General features: G+C 47.9%; 1 protein-coding gene across 11 annotated transcripts in view; it reads right to left on the bottom strand.

The window, feature by feature from the left end:
* The window catches only part of Nav1 (neuron navigator 1), a 255035-nt gene that overhangs the window by 177915 nt on the left and 57874 nt on the right, over nucleotides 1-19246 (bottom strand). The window lies entirely within an intron of this gene.

Here is a 19246-nt window from a genome sequence, read left to right as displayed (position 1 = left end):
ACTTTAGTTTTGTAAAAGTTCCCTCTAAATACCTTCTACCAACAGCACTAGATCCCTTCTCTTCCAAACCTTGATCCATTAATTATTCCGTCTCTCTCCCAGATCTCAACCCCTTCCCCTCTGCTAATTTCCCCCATCCTGTCATATTAATTAATGAATGACTCACGCTCATTTCAAAGGTTTTTGCAGCAGTTCACAAAGACACATGCAATCGTTTCCAGACAGATTGAAGAGTCAAATGTAAAAAATGAAGCTATAAAAGAGTTTTCAGAACACATGCGTGAATATTTCCATAATTTTGTTATGGACAAGCCCTTTCTAAGCACCACATCAAAGACAGAAATCATAAAGGAAAATACTGATAGATTTTTGAGTATATAAAAATGAAAACTTCTGTATGGACAAAAAAGAAACCCCTTTAAAGAGGTTTGAAGTATTAGAAAACCATAAAAATATTTGAAACAGGTATGAAGAACCAGGAGTTCAGACCTTTACAGATGGGGAACTTTACTAAATCAATTTTAAGAAGCAAACACTCTAAAGAATATAGCAAAAGACACCCAGAAACTCATGAACTAGTAAACATAATTGGCCAGAACAATACAAAGATAAAAGGTTCCATTAGAAATTTAAGAAATGGAAATTAAATAGGTTATTATTTGTTGCTATCAGATTGTCTTACAGAAAGGAAAGTATAATATTGAGTGTTGATAAGAGTCTGGGCCCTCACACACTGCTGTGGGATCAATGCCAGATCTAGAAATTTATCCTAGGAAAATGATTAAAGATGTGGGCAAAGATTTACATACAATGAAAATATTCAATTTGCCCCTTGCAGGGTAAACTCTTTATTAAGTGAACATGGAGAGAAAGGACATCTGGACATTAAAGAGACCACCAAAGCACAGCCGTCCACCTGAGCCCAGTGGGACTCTCTCTCTCTCATATTGTAGATGAAGCTGTCACCAACAGCATGGGATTGTTTATGGCTGTTGCTGACCTTTCCCTTACCTTTGACCCTGCGCGCTGGGACCAGCTATAGGCTAAACCGTAAGCAGTCAATGCAGAGTCTTGAACATTGATGGATTTATAGAACCACAGGGAGAGTCAGAGCTTCTAGGATGGCTCTATACAAAGGTGAAATAATCTCCACAAGAAAGAAGTGCTATGACCTCCCTCCTCCGTTCCTCCAATTTGTACTTTAATGATTTGATGCCATTACTGGATGAGGTAAAGCAACCCTCACCTCCTCCAGCAGAGGAGGGTGGCAAAGGCATGGGTGTTTAGGAACACTCCTCCATGCAGCTCACTTCTGTCCCTCCGATGGCTGCCCATTGCCTAGACCTGGAGGACCATGTTCAGGGCTTGCCTGACTTCTGCTTCCTCCCCATCTATCCATGCTGCTCCCCGACCACCCACCAGACTGAAGGGATGCTTTGAGTCACCCTCTGCCTTCCCAGTCTCCCATGTAGGCATCCTGCCTTGTTCCCAGCCCCAGCATAACCAAGAATGGCCCAATGATGGGGACCGAGAAGTACTTTCATAAAGAGATCTCCGAGGAGGTCAAGCAGTTACCACCTGAAGCTTTGAGAATTTGGAAAATTATTTAACCTCTTTGTGCCCGTTATGTAAAATGAGGGCAGGATGGTATCTAGAAACTGAAGACAGGCAGAGACTGGAAGTCTTTAAGATAAGAAGAAAACACCATGCTTTAGCTTATGGACCTGTAGTCTGAATTCTTCCCCAGTAGAGGTGACAGTGGATTTACTTTGTCTTCCTCCTTCTACCCAATGACCCCTTAGCAGTCAGCTTTGTGCATCTGTGAAGATGCTGAGCAGGACCAGAAACATATGTGCAGACATATTCAGATGTTCATGTGAGTCCCGAGCTGACCTTGGCTTTCAGCAGAGCTGGGCTATGCACTGACCAGCAGAGTCAATCATATGAATTCCTAAAAGGAGGGTCTCAGAACACTGACCTGTCACATCCATCTCTGAGATGTTAGCCTTCCCAGATTTGGTCCCCTCTCCAATAAGGTGCCATGTGGCCCACTTCTTATAATTTTTTTTTTATACTGGAGCTGCATCACCAGTCCTTTATTTTTAATTTTCAGACAGGTCTCACTAAATTACCAAGGCTGGCCTTGAACTTGGGATCCTCCTGCCTCAACCTCCTGAGTTGCTGGGATTACAAGGGTGTACCATCAGTGTGCCATCATGCCTGACCCACTTCTGCTTCTGCCTTCAGCCCCCAGCCCCACCAAGTCCCAGCATGGGCTCCAAATCCAATTAAACACTCCTTCTGGAAGAATAGCATCTTGGCTCTGCCTGAGACTCTTTTGGGAGCTACTCCCCAACTTGGCTTTTATTGCCAAGGAACCAAACTCCCAAGAGCCCGACTCACCTACCTTGTCCTCCATGCATCCCCAGCTCCACGCTCTGCAGGGACAGGCCTGGACTCCCGTGGCTCAGACCTCCCCAGGCTCTCTGGCTAGGACTGACTAGATTTTCAGCTAAGAGAGCCAAAAGGCCGAAGGCTGTGCCTACCTCATTTGCTAATGGATCACACACCATCGCTGCTCTTACTGGATCATCATTTTTTCAAAAGCTCAATGGGGGAGGATTGTAAAACATTTCTGTGGTAGGTCCCAGGAGTCCCAACCTCCCTTTCCATTGCAATTGGGGCCCTGCTCTCTCATCTTCCCTAGATAACAGCCCCCAGGAGGCTGGGGCTAGGATGCATATAGAAGGTGAAAACCACTGTCCCAGGTAAAGCCTGGGAGAATCAGATCAGGTTTGGGGTGGTGGAGAGCTCCCCGGATGGGGTGAGTCCTTCTGGCATGGTGGTAAAGGGGTCACAATGACTGTTCCAGGTATATTTTCAGAGTGGGAACACAAAGGTACTCAGCGTCTTATGGGCATCTCTGAGGACACTGAGCCCTAGACCCCAGGAACAGGCTCCTTTGTTGAGACATTATTTTTAGTTTTTTACAACAGTCTGAGAAGGTGAGTTTTATTATCTCTGTTTCACAGGTAAAGAACATGATGCTGAGATTTTTGTGAGTTGCCCAAGGATGCACAGGGATGGAAAGTGGGAGAGCTGTGTGATTTGAATGCAGATAGGCAGGATGCCCAGGTTCTCGGATGGATCCTCTGGGCACACAAAAATGTGTCCAAGCTGGGCACAGTGGTGCAAGCCTGTGATGCTAGCAGCTTGGGAGGCTGAGACAATATTGCAAGTTCAAAGCCAACCTCAGGGTTGGGGTTGTGGCTCAGTGGTAGAGCACTTGCCTAGCATGTGTGAGGCACTGGGTTTGATTCTCAGTACCGCATATAAATAAATAAAGTTCCATTGACAACTAAATATATATATAAAATAAAGCCAGCCTCAGCAACTTAGAAAGGCCCTAAGCAACTCAGCAAGATCTTATCTCCGTATAAAATATTAAAGAAAGGGCTGGGGATGTGGCTCAGTGGTTAGGTACCCCTGGGTTCAGTCCCCAGTACCAAAAAAAAAGTGTCCCCCCCAAAAAAAAGTGTCTGGCTCTCTCTTTGCTTGGATGGCTGGTCTGGGCCTTCCAGAGATGGAGTTTCAAGTGAGGGGTAGGGAGGCTGAATCTTGTTTACAGAGCAGAAAATCCAATGTAGGTAGCACCAAAGGAGGCCTTTTTCTTTTCTTTCTTCCCCAACACCTCAGATCTTGCCCGTTTTTCCTGCCCTTCTCATAGCGTTTGCCTTGGGTAGTCCTGGGGGTAAGGGTGGTACAGGGGTGTTGTCCCATGTGAGATTGGAAGTAACATGGAGAGAGGGAAGGAAATGATGGGCCTAATCCAGCCTGGCACAGGTTTAATATCGCCTGGTTAGTGGCAGGTGGCACATGTGGGCTGGGCTAGGGACTTAGGAGGAAGGTTCTGGGGTTACAGGTCTCTGACAGTGGAGGGTGGAGAGAATGGGGAAGGAAGGGGAGAGAATGCATGGGGAGGGTGGGCTCTGAGACCTGTAAACAATGGTGGCCCCAGAGATCAAGGGTGAAGCCTCTGCCCAGGTGATTTCTCCCGGGCTGCAGACAGATGCCTGCTGGCTGTGGCACCCAATCTGTGTTATTCATGGACCAAATGATTTGGGAGACAACACGCTTGCTCTGGGACTTAGTTTCTTTCTGACTCCATCCCCAATGTCTCAAGTCCTAAGCAGGATGAACAAGGTAATGTTGGCTTCCTGAGTTAAGCATGGTTACCTGTAACGGCCCCCAAGTCCTGGACTGGCTTCTGTTCAAATCAAAGAGCTTGGATATCAACACCCAATATCCTTTATGACACCTTTGCAATGTCTGAAGGAGGGTCAAGGGCAGGTTAGGGTTGAATCTGGAAGGGGAAGCAAGGTAATATTTAATGTGTGTGTGTGCGTGTGTGTGTGCGTGTGTGTGTACACACTTGGGAGATTCTATCAGATCCCCTACCCCCAAATATGTTTTCCTCCTAAGCACTGAAATTTCACTTAACCTCAGTGAATAACACGAGGATTTCCTTAATTCCCTCATCGTGAGGATCCTTGTCCTCAGCAAATTACACTAAGGTGTTAGTACTCCACATGACAAAGAGCTTCCCACTTATCAAAGGATTTGTGGCAGGATCCCTTTGTTCAACAACTATACACCCTGGTTGGGCACTTTCCATATGCCAGGTGCTTTTCCAGGTGCCCTGGCAATCACAATGGCTGAGGCCCAACTTCTGCTCTCAAGGATCCAGAAATCTGGTGGGGAAGAAACACATGCACAGCAAGCAGCATGTGCAGTGTGCATCAGGAGAGGAAAATAGCCAGGCACCTCGGCGAATTCCTAGAATCCCAGCTACCTAGGAGGTTGAGGTGGGAGGATCACAAGTTCAAGTCCAGCCTTACAACTTAGCAAGACCCTGTCTTATTTGATGATAGGATTCCCCCATGCCCCTGGGTCTATCCATTAGTTCCAAAATACAGAATCTGCTCCTCAAAGAGACTGTGTGGTATAATGGTTAGAGAGTAAAACTCTGGAGCTAGAGTTCCTGGGTTCAAAACTTGTCTCTATCATTTGCTGATGGTTTGACCTCAGGAAAATTCCAGAATTTCTGAGTTTTATGATCTTTAAAATGAGACTAAGACCAGGACCTGCCTAGTATGGTTACTTGGAAAAAAACAGATCAGTTAAATAAACATGAAGTGCTTAATATGGTAAAGAACCCAATAAATGTTTTTGCTATTATGACCACAAAGACAAATGACCTTCTTTTCCAAGTAACCCTCCATCCCATGTACCCAGGGATAGAGGCTGAGCTGCCTGCAGCCTTCAGCAGAGCAGAGGAAGATCAGACCACTAGCCTGGCCAGGAACAGAAACCTGTAGCATCAATAGGTTCAAATTCTAGCTCTGCTACTTCTTGCTATGTGGCTTAACAAGTTAAGTTTTCTGGGCCCAGAGCCCTGTGCACTAACTTAGTCATGGGGATTTCATAAATATTAAATAAAGAGAATAAAAGTAAGGCATTTAGCATAGAGATGGGCAAATAGAAGGTGCTCAAGAAATGGCAGAAATTATGTTAAGGAGAACAGCTGCCCCTGCTCTCAGAAGGAAAGGAGTTAAATTCCGATATCAAATGGGACTGTCAGGTGAATGGCAGTTGAGTGGAGAAGCTGGTGGCTTCCTCCGGGAAGTGGAACAATCCTAGGATCTGAGCATGGTGTACAGACCATTCCCAACACACACTTCCAGCCTGTCCCACTCCTCTCCTTCCAGTCCACACCCCTGCTGTCTGCTGGCCTCCTCACCCGGTGCTTTATTTTTAAACCAAATTCTTTTTCATTGCATTGGCTGACTGCGTGCCAGGCTCCGCGGGAAGTGCTCCACCTGTATTAAATTGTCCTTTGATTGGCTGCCATTATTAACATCCGTACCTCAGAGGCTCTGATGCTGAAGCACAGAGAAGAATCTAAAGAACTTGCTCACCATCACACAGCTAGTAAATGCAAAGCCAAGGTTAGACCCAGATGGACCAGCTCCAGAGGCTGCACTGGGAACCAGTAACCACTCCTCTGTGCTGCTAGCCCCCCAGTCTCCTTTCCATCCCCAACTTTCAGATCTTTCAGCCTCCACTCATTCTGGCCCCAGGCCGCATCAGGACAAATGGGGCTCCTGGCTTAATGCTCTCCAAGCCCCAGAGCCAGTAAGTATTTGGGGGCTATAAATATTTAACTTCAGCTCAGAAGGTGGTGAGGGCCTAAGTGCCAGCTCCCTCTGATCTGAGGGGCCAGAGGAGGGGCTCGGGGGAGGAAGAACGTTCCTCCCAGGCCCAGAGAACTCTTCAGGTGGCAAGATCAGGGCCATCTCGCAGCAGCCCTTTCTGCCCTGGAGGCGGCGCCTGCGGCAGCGTCGGGTGGGCGGGGCGTGCGGGGCGGCGGCCGTGGTGCTGATAGGACAGCTCCTCCTGCAGCGGCCCTGTTAAAGGGGCCGCGACTGCGTTTGGGGAATGCAGTTATGATGTCGGTTCCAAGAGGTCAGGACTTTTAAACCACAGCAAGGAAAGGAAAGGAAAAATAGAAGAAAGACAGTGGACTTATTCTTGTTGAAGGGTTAGAGCGTCTCTGAACTCAAGCACTGAGGCACAGACCACGCACAGTACAGAGTGGTAGCCCAAAACAGAGGTCTGGAACCTGGCCACCCCCTGTCTATTTGCCCTGTCCTCATCTTCCCACTCTCCTACTTATCCACTTGCCAGTGCAAATTTGTAGGGCTTCCTGCCTGAGGTCAGGAGCAAGGTACTTGACCTCCATGGGCTTCCTCATCTGTAACATGCACATGATGATAAGACCTTCCTAATGGAGCTGTTATAAAGATTCAGTGAATTCGAGGAAAATCCTTCAGATTGTGCCTTGATCATAATAGACACTGAATACATGCTAGTTATTATTAAGTCAAGTCATCAGCACAGAATTTATCTCCTTTCTCTGTTTGACCCCCAAATTTACCATTAGCACTTTTCCTCAGCCATTCTAGTCAGAATAACATAAACATTGTCACCAGCATATTTCACTTAACCTAAATTTCTGTTTTCTTATTTGATTATGAATGGAGCAACCAATTTATATGAGATTGGAGTGGGGTGGGTAAACAAATCCAAAGATCAGGCTGAGTTTCCAACCTAAGCACTTTTAAGACCCTGGTGCGGGTTCATGAAGGAAGACGAGGCGTCTCTTTTCATGGAGACCCTTCTGAAGTTGACGCACTCTGACTATAGGAAGATGGCTTAGGTGTAATGTATTCAGAGACTAGAAAGTGGATAGAATGACCTTGGGGTCCAGATGCCACAGAGGAACTTCTAGACCACACAGGCCTCCTCACAAGCTTCCCCATTCCATCTGCTACACGCTTTCTTCTGCCCTTGAAATCCTGATCAGGCCAAGTATGGTGGTGCATGCTTGTAATCCTTCTGACTTTGGAGGTAGAGGCAGAAGGGTCGAGAGTTCAAAACCAGCCTCAGCAAAAGCAAGGTGCTAAGCAACTCAGTGAGACCCTGTCTCTAGATCTGTGGATATAGCTCAGTTGGTAGAGTGCTTGCCTCACATGCACAAAGGTTCAATCCTCAACACCACCAAATAAAAAACAAAATAGAGCTGGGGATGTGGCTCAATGACCGAGTGCTCCTGAGTTCAATCCCTGGTACCTACTTCCCCAAAATTATATATATATATAATTATATTTATATTTATAATAAAAAGAGCTGAGGATGTAGCTCAAGTCCCTGGGTTTATCTCTAGCACTGCAAAAATTTAAATTAAAAAAAAAAGGCTGAGCATGTAACTCAGTGGTAAAGCACCCCCGAGTTTAATCCCCAGCAACACACACAACACACACACACACACACACACACACACACACACACCACATGCATGTGCACACATGAAGAAAGAAAGAAGAGGGAAAAAAATCCTGATCAGTCTTCCCATGCAAACCTCAACTCAGGCTTCACTTCTAGTTGGAGGCCCAGTCTGGTCTCAAGGAACAGAAAGTTGTGTCCTTTGGTGCCACAGCAAAGGGGTGACTTGTGCTACTGCTTGCCTCAGACAAATATCACATGCAGAGTAATACTCACACACACAGACGTACACCCACAATGCTCACTCACACTCATACAAGGTATGTACTTCCATGATCTAAATGTTTGGTTCCCTCCAAATTCACACGTTGACACCTAATCTTCAATGCAATAAAATTAGGAGGTGGGATGTTTGGGCAGAGATTAGGTCATGAGGGCTCTGCTTTCATGAATGGGATTAGTGCCCTTATAAACGATTTTTAAAAGCCAGGCTTGATGGCACATGCCTGTAATCCCAGCTACTCAGGAGGTTGAGACAGGCAGATTGCAAGTTCGAGGCCATCCTCAGTGACTTCAATTGTTTCAAAAATAAAAAAGGCTAGGGATGTAGCTCAGTGGTAGGGCACCCCTGGCTTCCTCCCCATGCCAATAATAATGATGATGATGATGATAAAAATAAATAAAAGAGGTTTAAGAAAGCACTTTTGTCCCTTTCTTCTACCATGTGAGGACATACAGAAGGCACCAGCTATGTGGAATTGTCCTTTACCAGATACTGAATCTGCTGGTGCTGTGGGCTTCTCAGCTCCCAGAACTGGTTTATAAATTTCCCAATATGAGGTATTTTGTTATAGCAACCTATATGGACTAACACACACACACACACACACATACACACACTTACACATACCTATACCCAGGTGGACATAGAAATGGATATACTCGTACACATCCTCCCCAACACATACAGACAGACACACAGAGAAACACACTGACACAGAGAGATGCACACCTGCACACAGACATGGGCTTGCACACACTCTTACACATACACATTTGTCATAACACTCACTCTCAAGTTCTTTTTTTTTTTCTTTTCTTTTCTTTTCTTGTGGTGCTGGGGATTGAGCCCGGGCCGCATACATGCTAGGCATGTGATCTACTTCTAAGCTAAACCCCCAGCCTCACACACAGATTCTTAAACACACACACCTTGTGCTTGACTCCTGCTGGTCCTCCTGTCCCTCACTGTCCTTCCCCTTTGGTCCACTTCATGTCCAGCCCAGAGGTGAGGAAGCACCTGTGTCCTCTCTCTGGGAGTGTGCCTCCGCTGTGGGTACAACACTTGCACTCACCACCTGTGGGTTATGGGCCTTGTACAGCTCTTGCATGGCACCAGAGGTGAGGTTACACGGGCACGTGAGAACATCCCTGTGCTTGAAAGGAAGTAGCTTGCCCCAGGTCACTGCTGAGTAGCAGTAGCACCTGGTGACTCCTGGTGACCTCCCTTCCACAGAAGACCCCCGTGTTCCTCAGCTTAAGCATCGTGAAGAGGCCCTCAGGGCTGAGGACAGGGCTGCAATAGTCACTTGCTGCAGGTCTCGCCTTTTTTCCAGTCTCTAACCTCTGCCAACCTCTCAGGACAGAGAGGATGGAAGATCTGAGCTGTGGGCAGTCCAGGGGCCTTAGCATAGGAGATCCGAGCCCATCCCCCATGTCCACACCACTCAGAGAGCCATTCAGCTGCCTGGTCCTTGGCAGAGAAGGCAGTCACCCCAGGCTGTGTGGAGAGGAGGACAAAGATGGGCAGCCAGTGGTTTTCACTTGAGAGTGGGTAGAGCATTGGCAGGAAGCGGAGGAAGCTGGGGTCTGCTGGCCAGGGCTTGGCAGGGAAGCCGGTGGGGGCTCTGCATCCCCCAAGCGCCCGCCTGGCTGGCTCCTGGCTCAGAATAGGGATTAGGATTGTTCATAGCAGTGGGACTCATCGTTCCCCTCCCATCTTCACCCCCAGAGCCCAGGGCTCTGCCAACTCTCTCAGGGATTCCCTTATCCTACAGTGGCATGGTCTCCTTTTTGGACAGATGGTGGTTGTGTTCTTATGGAGGAAAGATGGGGCTGGTGGTGGCGATCGCAGGTAATGCTGGGTGTTCAGCTTCCTGGCATTTATAGTTAAGTGATCGAGCAGGAGCGCAGACCTTGCTTTTCACACCCAGCCCAGCCCAGCCCAGTCCTCTCCCCAGAGGAGGCTTCTGAGTTCTATAATACCTAGACTTGGCGTTCCCAAACCACTCCATCACCTGCTTCCCCCAACAGTGCTTCCTGGCCATGGGCCATTCTGTCTATGCTCAAGCTGATAGAGGCAGGACACATGGAAACTTCTGCCGCAGTCTGGCTGCGCACAAAATCGTGAGCCACCACACACCTTGTAGATTCAAACAGCAACTCTTTATTCCCGAACTCACCCTGGCACTCTACACACACGTTCTGGGGGAATCCACGTTCTCTCTGAATCCCATGAGAACTCAAGGAGCAGGCGCGCCTGAGGCAGCAGGATACGCCCTATTCCCAGCAGGGTACACCTTAAACCTGGAACCGCCCTAAACCCGGATTGTCCTAAACCGGGAACGCCCTAAACCCAATCCGCCCTAAACCTGGATCCACCCTGGTCCTTGAGCAAGGTCACCTTACATGCAATGACACTGCAAATGACCTGGGTCATGCCATGCGTCATTCTTACTTAGCTATGGCTCTCAACAAACTTCAAACAGCTACACAGAAGAAATGGCCACTGCATTCTTCCACCTCTTTCAGAATCTCTCATCCCGTCTCCCTAGGCTGGAAGTTCTTTCAAATGTCTAACCTCCATCCCTGCTAAAAAGCCAAGCTCATTTCCTAATTCTCCATTCTGGGGGCTTGTTTCTCACAGCCTCTGGCCTTTTGAGAGAGAAGTGGATTTTGAACTTCAGGGAGGGGCCCCAGAACCTCCCAGCTGAAGACTTACGCTGTATCAGCATATTGGCTTTTTTTTTTTTTTTTGCTGATTTGATCCATTCAGATGGCTCCACTCTTGGTTCCTTTTCAATTAGCCAAGAGAAATGATTTAGTGCTAATGAAATCAGTGGTTTAAAACTGTCCCACAAATCACTGGGGGCTGAAAGTCAGTTATAAATACCTCCCAGGAAGTTGAGCTGGCACCGGAAGTTCGGGCAGCCGGCACACAGCTTCCTTCATCCCCAGTGGAGCAAAAAAGCTGCCCTTCCTCCCTCCTCTCAGCTCCCAGGCACCTTCCTTTCATCCACAATACCTCCTGCTCTGCAGTTACCAGCTCCCAACACCCCAGCATTTGGGAGGCTCTCTGTAATACAGATTAGAACCTAGAGTTTTAAGTCACAAGTGTACAAATGTCTAGGTCCCTGGGGGAAAATGTCCTGAAGACAATCTATACCTCCCCCCACTCCCCACTGCCTCCCATCCCAGCCATACACCTTCCTTCCAGGGCAGAGTTACTAGAGGTCCTGCTTCCCAAGCAATGGCTTAGATTCCAGATGGACCCAGGAGCTGCTGAGTGGGGGAGGGGCAGGGGTAAGCGGAGCCCTGGGGTGGAGGAGCTCCATCCAGACAGAAACCTGAGCCTGCACAAACCCCCAGGCAGCTGGCCAGAAGACCACGTCTCCCACCAGAGCTGTCAGCTCCAGACTTCTCACACTCACTTCATTATTATTTTTCTCCCCCAACTTAAAGCTTCCAGCATTTCTCCACGGATGGGTTTTCCAGCCAGGCAGATGAAAGTGGTGTCACTCAACAAATCCCACATACTTCCCAGGCCTCAAAGACCGGCACACTGAGCTGGGATAGGGGAGGGAGGTTCCTTGGTGCTGGGGCAGGGGAGGTCTGGTGGATTCTGGACCATTTTTAAAGGCCTCATCCCAGAAGACCAAACCACTTTTGTAGCATGTGGACTGGTTCTCAGCCTGACAGGCCACATCCTGGTGTTTGAAGAGGGTTGAGACTCACATTCTGACTCCGGACCCGTTGGTGGGAGCGGGCTGTGAGGAGCAGACCAGACTGGCTGCACTAGTCCCTAATGAGCTCTGCCTTCCCCGGTGGCTGTGAAGGTGCGAAGAGTGCTGTGGGAGATAAGAGGCTTGAGTTGAGTTGTGAGACCCAATAGTCATTGGCAGCCTGGGAGTCAGGGCGCTGGACTGGATTCCAGCACTAGTGACTCCCTGGATTATTCAGGCTCTGGGCCTTTGCTTTCCCATCTGAAAAGTGGGGCAAGCAATTCCAGTATGAATAGAATTCAAGTCTCCTTGCCTCTCATTCCAGAGCAGAGAGCTCATCAATTTCCTTAATGTCTGTGTGTCCTAAGCGAAGCCAAGTTCCCCTGTCCTGCTGGCTCCAACAGCCTCCCTCGGAGCCAGGCTATGACCACGTTCAGCCCTGTTCCTACCAGCCCGTGCTGCCAAGCCAGGGCGACTCCCCACTTCCAGCAGCACACTACTGTGGCAGTCATGCATGGAGGGAGGCGCCTGGCCTGGCTGGTGCCCGAGCTGCAGGAGAGAAACTTTCCCCCACTGATCCCAGGCTCAGAAAAAGTTCCATGAGCAATGAGGCTCCCAAAGCATAGCTCCCCAAGGCCCAGTGAACTTCCAGATACCAGGAGGCGGACAGGTGATGTATGGGAGATGCCCGGGGGTGGTCTCCTCCCCCATTCTGCTGGTAGACCCCAGATGCAACTGTCCTCACCCAGCCCACACTTAGGGCCTCACTGCCCTGGAATTGTGTTACAGGACTCTGAACAGAGTCATCTCTGCCTGAGGGATCCATCAGGAGTTTTGGCCGGGACTGCCTGACAAGCACAGCTGAAGCCAGAGGATCCCGAGTTGGGAAGCAGTGGCATTTATACACTTGGAGCAGAAACCCACAGGCCATGCAGATCGGCACCACTTACCTGCCCACACCCATACCCCTACGCTGCATGACGGTATTAATCTTTCACAACTTCGTGGGCTCTGTTTAGAGTCTGCTTTTATTTATAAGCTGTGTAGCTGTAGGAAAGTTTCTTAGCCTCTCTAAGCTTTGGCTGGTTCATCTGAAAATCAAGGGGATTGACATCACTGAGATGATGTTGTAAGCATGAAATAAGACAATGTATGGACCATGCTTGGCATAGGAGTGCTTAAAACAGTAGTTCTTAGCCAGGCATGGTGGTGCATGCCTGTAATCCCAGCAGCTTGGGAAGCTGAGATAGGAGGATCACAAGTTCAAAGCCAACCTCAGGGCTGGGGCTGGGGCTGGGGCTGGGGCTTAGTGGCAGAGCACCTGCCTAGCATGTGAAGGCACTGGGTCCCATCCTTATCATGGCATAAAATAAATAAAATAAAGGCATTCTGTTCATCTACAACTACAAAAAAATTTTTTTAAAAAGTCAACATCAGCAATTTAGTGAGGACCTAAGCAACATAGCAAGAACCTGTCTCAAAATAAAAAATAAAAAGGGCTGGGGATGTGGCTCCATGGTTAAGAACCCCTGGGTTCAATTCCTAATACCAAAAAAAGAAAAGAAAAAGAGTAGTTCTTGTTACTCATAAAAATAATAGCATGAACATTAGGAAAAATCTAGAAAAATATAAAGAAGAAAATGTCTATCAACTAAGAGCCCACCATCTTACTAGATATTGTTTCCTGTAGACATTTTGCTGTACACACTCATGCACACGTCTATACACACACACACACACACACACACACAAATTAAAGTTATACTACATATACATTTTATATCTTTTCATGTACTGCAAGAAATTAAAATAAAGTCTTCAAGAGTTATTTTAAAACATACTTAATAGATAATAAACTATTATGTGAATGCATTCTATAAAAATGATTCAACCTTTCCACCTCATAAGCTATTTAGGTTGTTTCCACTATTATGAATGATTGTATGATAAACATCCAAACAAGTTTTGCTTAAGTCATAGATTCTTTCCTCAGGCTATGTTCTCAGAAGGAGAATCATCCGGTCTAAGAGGAGAATCTTATAAAGACTCTCAGTTCCAAACTGGAAATTGCTGTTCAGAAAGATCAGCCAGCTCCTTCCTACAGCAGCGGCTGGGAGTGAAAGACTTGCAACCTCCATCTCAGCCGTGAGAATCTTGCATCTAAGCTGCCTTGTTGGGCAGTGGGGCTGTAGCCCGCTGGGGGCCTGGCCTTCCTTTTGGCCACACATACCGAGAGCATGAACAGGTTCTGGAAGAGTCAGGCTAGGTAGGGGAACAGAGCTGGAGGAGAAGACGCATGGGGTGGCCCCATGGTCAGCAGGCCCCCTTCTTGTGTGGTCCTTCCCCACTGAACACAGTAAGAACATGGACTGCTGTTTGAAGATTAACCTGAGAGGTGAGGAAGAATTTTCTGTCCATGATGATCACTAAATGCTGGGACTGGGTTTTTATTTTTTGGGGTCCTGTTTAGAATTTGGAGGGTCAGAGACATTCTTCTGGAATGCTCAGGGCCAGGATGACAGAATGACCCTTGGCCTTAGGAAAGCTTTGAAGTTTACATGCTGTACCAGTGACCAAAGTACCAACAAAATGGGAGGGTTTGTTGAGTCCCCATGAGTGCAGGGTGCTGGGTTGGGGGGTCTCCCATGCATCATCTGCCTTGATCAATCAATTCAACTCAAGCAGTCCCTGTGTGCCCACAGGCCAGGAGATTTACAATACGAAGGTCCTTGCCTTCCTGAGGATCCTGGCTGGTCCCCGGCCACATAAGAATAGAGTGCCTGGCCAGCTGTTTCTTTTTTAGTTCTCCTTTCTAAGACATCACCCAATGTCTCCATTCCAGGTGGGTCCCATAGGCACCTGGTGAACATCTGTCAGGTGCTCAGAGACAGTGGCCGGAATAGCCAGGGTGCCCTCTGTGAACTCCAGCCTGGGCACCAGGAAATCCAGAGCTGTTCTCACTTCCTTCCCTACCTCCTCTTCCCCTTGTCCTCCCTGCAGCCTTCCTCCAGGCCTTTGGGGAAGGGAAGCAGAGGTGCAGAGGCCACCCATTACCCAGAGCTGGACAGACCAGGACTCATACAGGGCTCACCCCCACCCACAGTACTCGGACAGGAGCCTGTGTGGCCCAGAATCTTGTTCATGACATCCTTTGTCATCTATCTATCCCTAATGCTGCTGGCCAGGCCAGGTCTGGCTTGGATAGATCCCAACTTGCATCTTACTGGAAAACATTCTCCACTGTCTCACTATTGAAAAGTCCTCCCTCATCCGGGTTGCCTTCTCAGAGGACTCACAGGAAGGTCATTACATGACCCAGTTCATCTGTCTAAAGAAAAAGTGCGCATGGCTCTCATCCTTGTCCTCCTATGAGTACCCTTAAGCTACGGTCCTCCCTCCATGAAGATTCTCAGTCTCATGATTTGCTCTCTCAGGACATTTGGGTTAGGCAGTTTGTGATACCCTCTGGGGACCTTGAAAAAGAGCTGGCAAAACTGCATGAATGTCCTGAAATACAGGGTCTCAACACCTCCTCCCACCACAATCTAACTTTCTCTCTCTCTCTCTCTCTCTCCCCCCCCTTTTGGCAGTCTTGTTGCCATGGAGATCCTAACACAATGGGGCAGGTAGGAAGCCTGTTGCTTGGCAACAAGAAGAGTTGGAGGTGCAGGATTGGCTGTCAAGGTCTAAAGGAGCAGAAAAGGATGGTGAGGGAAAGTGGGAAAGTAGAGGAACACCCGGGGGGGACAGAAAGACACAGGAGAGAAGCCGAAGACAGCTCCAGAATGAAGAGAAAATAAAACAGAAGCGAGTACATGTAACCTCCCCGGGGCTCGGTCATCACTTGTGTATTTGCTGTGGTGCCCTGAGTAAAAACAACAAAGAAAAACAAACATACATTAATGTATTTTCATAGCTGTGGTTACACTGTAGTAGGAGGAATGAAGACAAAAAAGAGGCTCCTAAATATCAGGGCAGAAAAATTCTACAAAAGACACCATGGTACAGTAAAGAGTAGAGCTTCAGGATCAAACTTGTGTTCGAATCTTCTCTCAACCCCTTCGTTGAAGCATGGCCCAGTCAAGGCATGGCCTTTTTGAGCTTCAGTTTTATCATCTATAAGATGGGACTAGCAAGAAGTATCTCACAGTGTTGTTGCAAGAATAAATGAGAGGAGGCCGGGTGCGGTGATGGGTGCCTGTGATCTTGGCAACTTGGGCAGAAGCTAAAGCAGGAGGATCACAAGTTTGATGCCAGGCTCAGCAACTTCATGAGGCCTTAAGCAACTTGGCAAGACCCTCGTCTCAAAATTAAAAATGCAAAGGTCTGGGAATGTGGCTCCATGGTTAAGCATCCCTGGGTTCATCTCCCAGTACAAAAAAAAAGAATGAATGAGGCAGAGGTGAGCTCTGGCACATAGCAGGGGCTTGGGAAGTGGTCAGCTGCATGGTGTCCCTGGCCTTTTGCAACTAACCATGTGTTGTTATCTTAATTACAGCAATGTGTGGAGTGGAAAGAACCTTCTTCCTGCTGGGTTGTGGCTCAGTGGTAGAGTGCTTGCCTGGCATGTGTGAGGCACTGGGTTCGATTCTCAGCACCGCATATAAATGAATAAAATAAAGGTCCATCAACAACTAAACAACTAAATATATATATGAGCCTTCTTCCCAATGTTCAAAGACTTGGCTCCATTCAGACTGAAACACCTACGGTGTATAAGACTTGGGAAAACTATTAACCCAAGTAGCTCATCTGTAAAACGGGTATACTAATCTCTCCCTCATAGGATCTAGGAGGATTGAATTTAAACAGGTTGATAAAGCACCAATCCCAAAGCCAGATACTCAGTGGATGTCTTAAATGCTGAGCACTAACCCCTGCCTGCCTGCTTTCTGTGCTAGAGACCCATAGTTCTAAACTGGGGCTGGTTTCAACCTTCCTTCAAGGATGGGAGGGTCCCAGTGATGCCCTGCCAAGCAACCAGTCTACGTGACTATGGGAAGACAGTGGGTGACAGAATGCAGGTACCTGGATGACAAAGCAAAGGCAGGTCCTCCACACTAGTTTTCAAGCAAATTAATTTTGCCAAGGTGATGACTTCCATCCCCAGAAGCAATTTGGTGACAGAAGAGAGCACTCAACAACCATTTCCGTATATTTTGCAGTGAGATGGCAATTCTGGGTTGTCACCATATATGCAATCCATTCATGAATAGGAACACACCAAGACAAGAGCTGTTCAAGGCAGACAGGGCTGCTCAAATTACCTTGGGCAGGTGGAGCTTTGGCAAGCTACTGCCTGCCTCCCAGGAAACTGGAACATCTTTGGGGGCCCATAAAGTTCAAGGAATCATTTTTGACATCTAACCTAAATCCTTCCTGCTGTCCTTCTCAGCTGGGTCCTCCTGGTTCTGCCTCGGAGAACAAGGCAACAGGCTGAGAAGGTAACTGTCTCCCCAGCTTCTAGGTTCACGCCAGGACTGGGGCGGCTGGCAGAAGAGCAGTGACTCACGCAGACGCTGTTTCATTCAGCTGTCTCACTGTCTGCACCGCTTCCCCAGCTCTCGCCCCAACACTCTAAACCCCTCTGTGGTTGCAAAGCTGACTTTTCCAATAATGCCAACAGGCATCAGGGGGCTGCTGTTACTGTTTCTGCCTGGCCTGAGCCCAGCTTGCCAGGATGGGGGAGACTGAGCTGGGAGAACTGGGGGAGCCAAGGAGGAGGAACGTGAGTAAGAGCTGGTGGGAAGCTGCTTTCCAGCGCTGCCATACTGGAATACCCGCCAGCCTACAGCCCCCTCAGGGGCTCAGAAGGCCTAGCCCTGTGGCCAAGACCAAAGGACTCCATAAAAAAAGAGAACAATGCAACAGGTTGAGAAGGTAACTGTAAAAAAAGGTAACTATGATCCGGGTGCGGTGGCGCACACCTGTAATCCCAGTGGCTTGGGAGGCTGAGGCAGGAAGATTGTGAGTTCAAAGCCAGCCTCAGCAAAAGCGAGGCGCTAAGCAACTCACTGAGACCCTGTCTCTAAATAAAATACAAAATAGGGCTGGGGATATGGCTCAGTGGTCAAGTACCCCTGAGTTCAATCCCTGGTACCGAAAAAAAAAAAAAGGTAATTATGAGATGGACCTAACCATGGCTTTAAAAACCTTTAGTTAAGGCCCAGTGAGGTCCAGTTTTTTTTTCCTCCTGTGCTAGGAGGAAAAGATGAAATTGCAGAAACAAAAGAGATTTAAGGACAACTGTAGGAGGTGGTCTTCACAATGAGTGTGTGGGGATATTTCTGGCCTGTGTCAATTATTTGGGTCAAATATATTTTCCTCTTAGACACTTAGAAGGTGGACTTCTGCACAACCATCCTCTCTGGTGGGTCAGCAGAGGGGTGAATATGGGAGACATCCAAGAGGAGCCCATCTTGAGAGGACCCATAGGTGTTTAGAATGCGTGCTGACCTCAGAGGTTTCCCAAGGGCTCATGGAGCCCCCTTTGTGGCTGCCATAAGGGAGTAGAAAGGGGTGCTGGAGTTGGGTGGTGGAGACTCCCCTGCTTTAACTAGCTTCAAAATGATCTGTTTCAAAGATTGGCTCTTCATCCATTCTGGCTGCGGTAATGAAATTTCATAGACTGGGTGGTTTATAAACAACAAATACATATTGCACACAATTCTGAATGCCATAAGCCCCAACTCCAGGCACTGGAAGATTCAGAGTGGAAGGCGGAGGGTGTCTTGGGGCCTATTTAAAAAACAAAAAACTTTATTTTATTTATTTATGTATGTATGTGGTGCTGAGGATTGAACCTAGGGACTTGAACATGCTAGGCAAGCGCTCTACCACTGAGCCACAACCCCAGCCCCTTGGTGCCTATTTCCTAAGGGCGCTAATCCCACTCATGAAGGCTTCCCGCTAACATCTCCTAAAGGCCCCACATCCTAACCTTTACATGAAGTCGGGGGTTAGGACTTGAACATATGAATGTTGGTGGGGGACACATGTTCGGCCCAGTGCTGCTGTCCATGCTAGATTTCATTTAGGCCATGGATTCCCTAGCTAAAGTAATTTTGAAGACTCCTCTAGTTGAGTTACTGGATGAGGATGAGTGGGGCTTTGATCGGTTTGTCATGGACCAGAAGCTAGGAGTAGGAGACACCCTGGGGGTCTGAGAGCCTAGAAAGAGGAAAAGAAAAAAGCAAGTTTACTGACCAGCATTTGCAGAGACTGTGGGAGGGGCAAACCTCCCAGGAGCTGACTTCCAAGAATCAGACTTCAGATAGGAAATCTGTCAAGCACTGGAGGGCATCCGGATAAACTTGATCCTAATCCCTTTTGGCTCAAGAGAGCCCTTTGCTCTTCTGCTAGGATTGGGGGAATTTTATGGCTTGTCTTTGCCCTTTTTT

This window comes from Marmota marmota, unplaced genomic scaffold (genome assembly GCF_001458135.2).
Source record: "Marmota marmota marmota unplaced genomic scaffold, marMar, whole genome shotgun sequence".
NCBI classification, from domain to species: Eukaryota; Metazoa; Chordata; class Mammalia; order Rodentia; family Sciuridae; genus Marmota; species Marmota marmota.
This window is presented reverse-complemented; position numbering and strand designations above follow the sequence as displayed.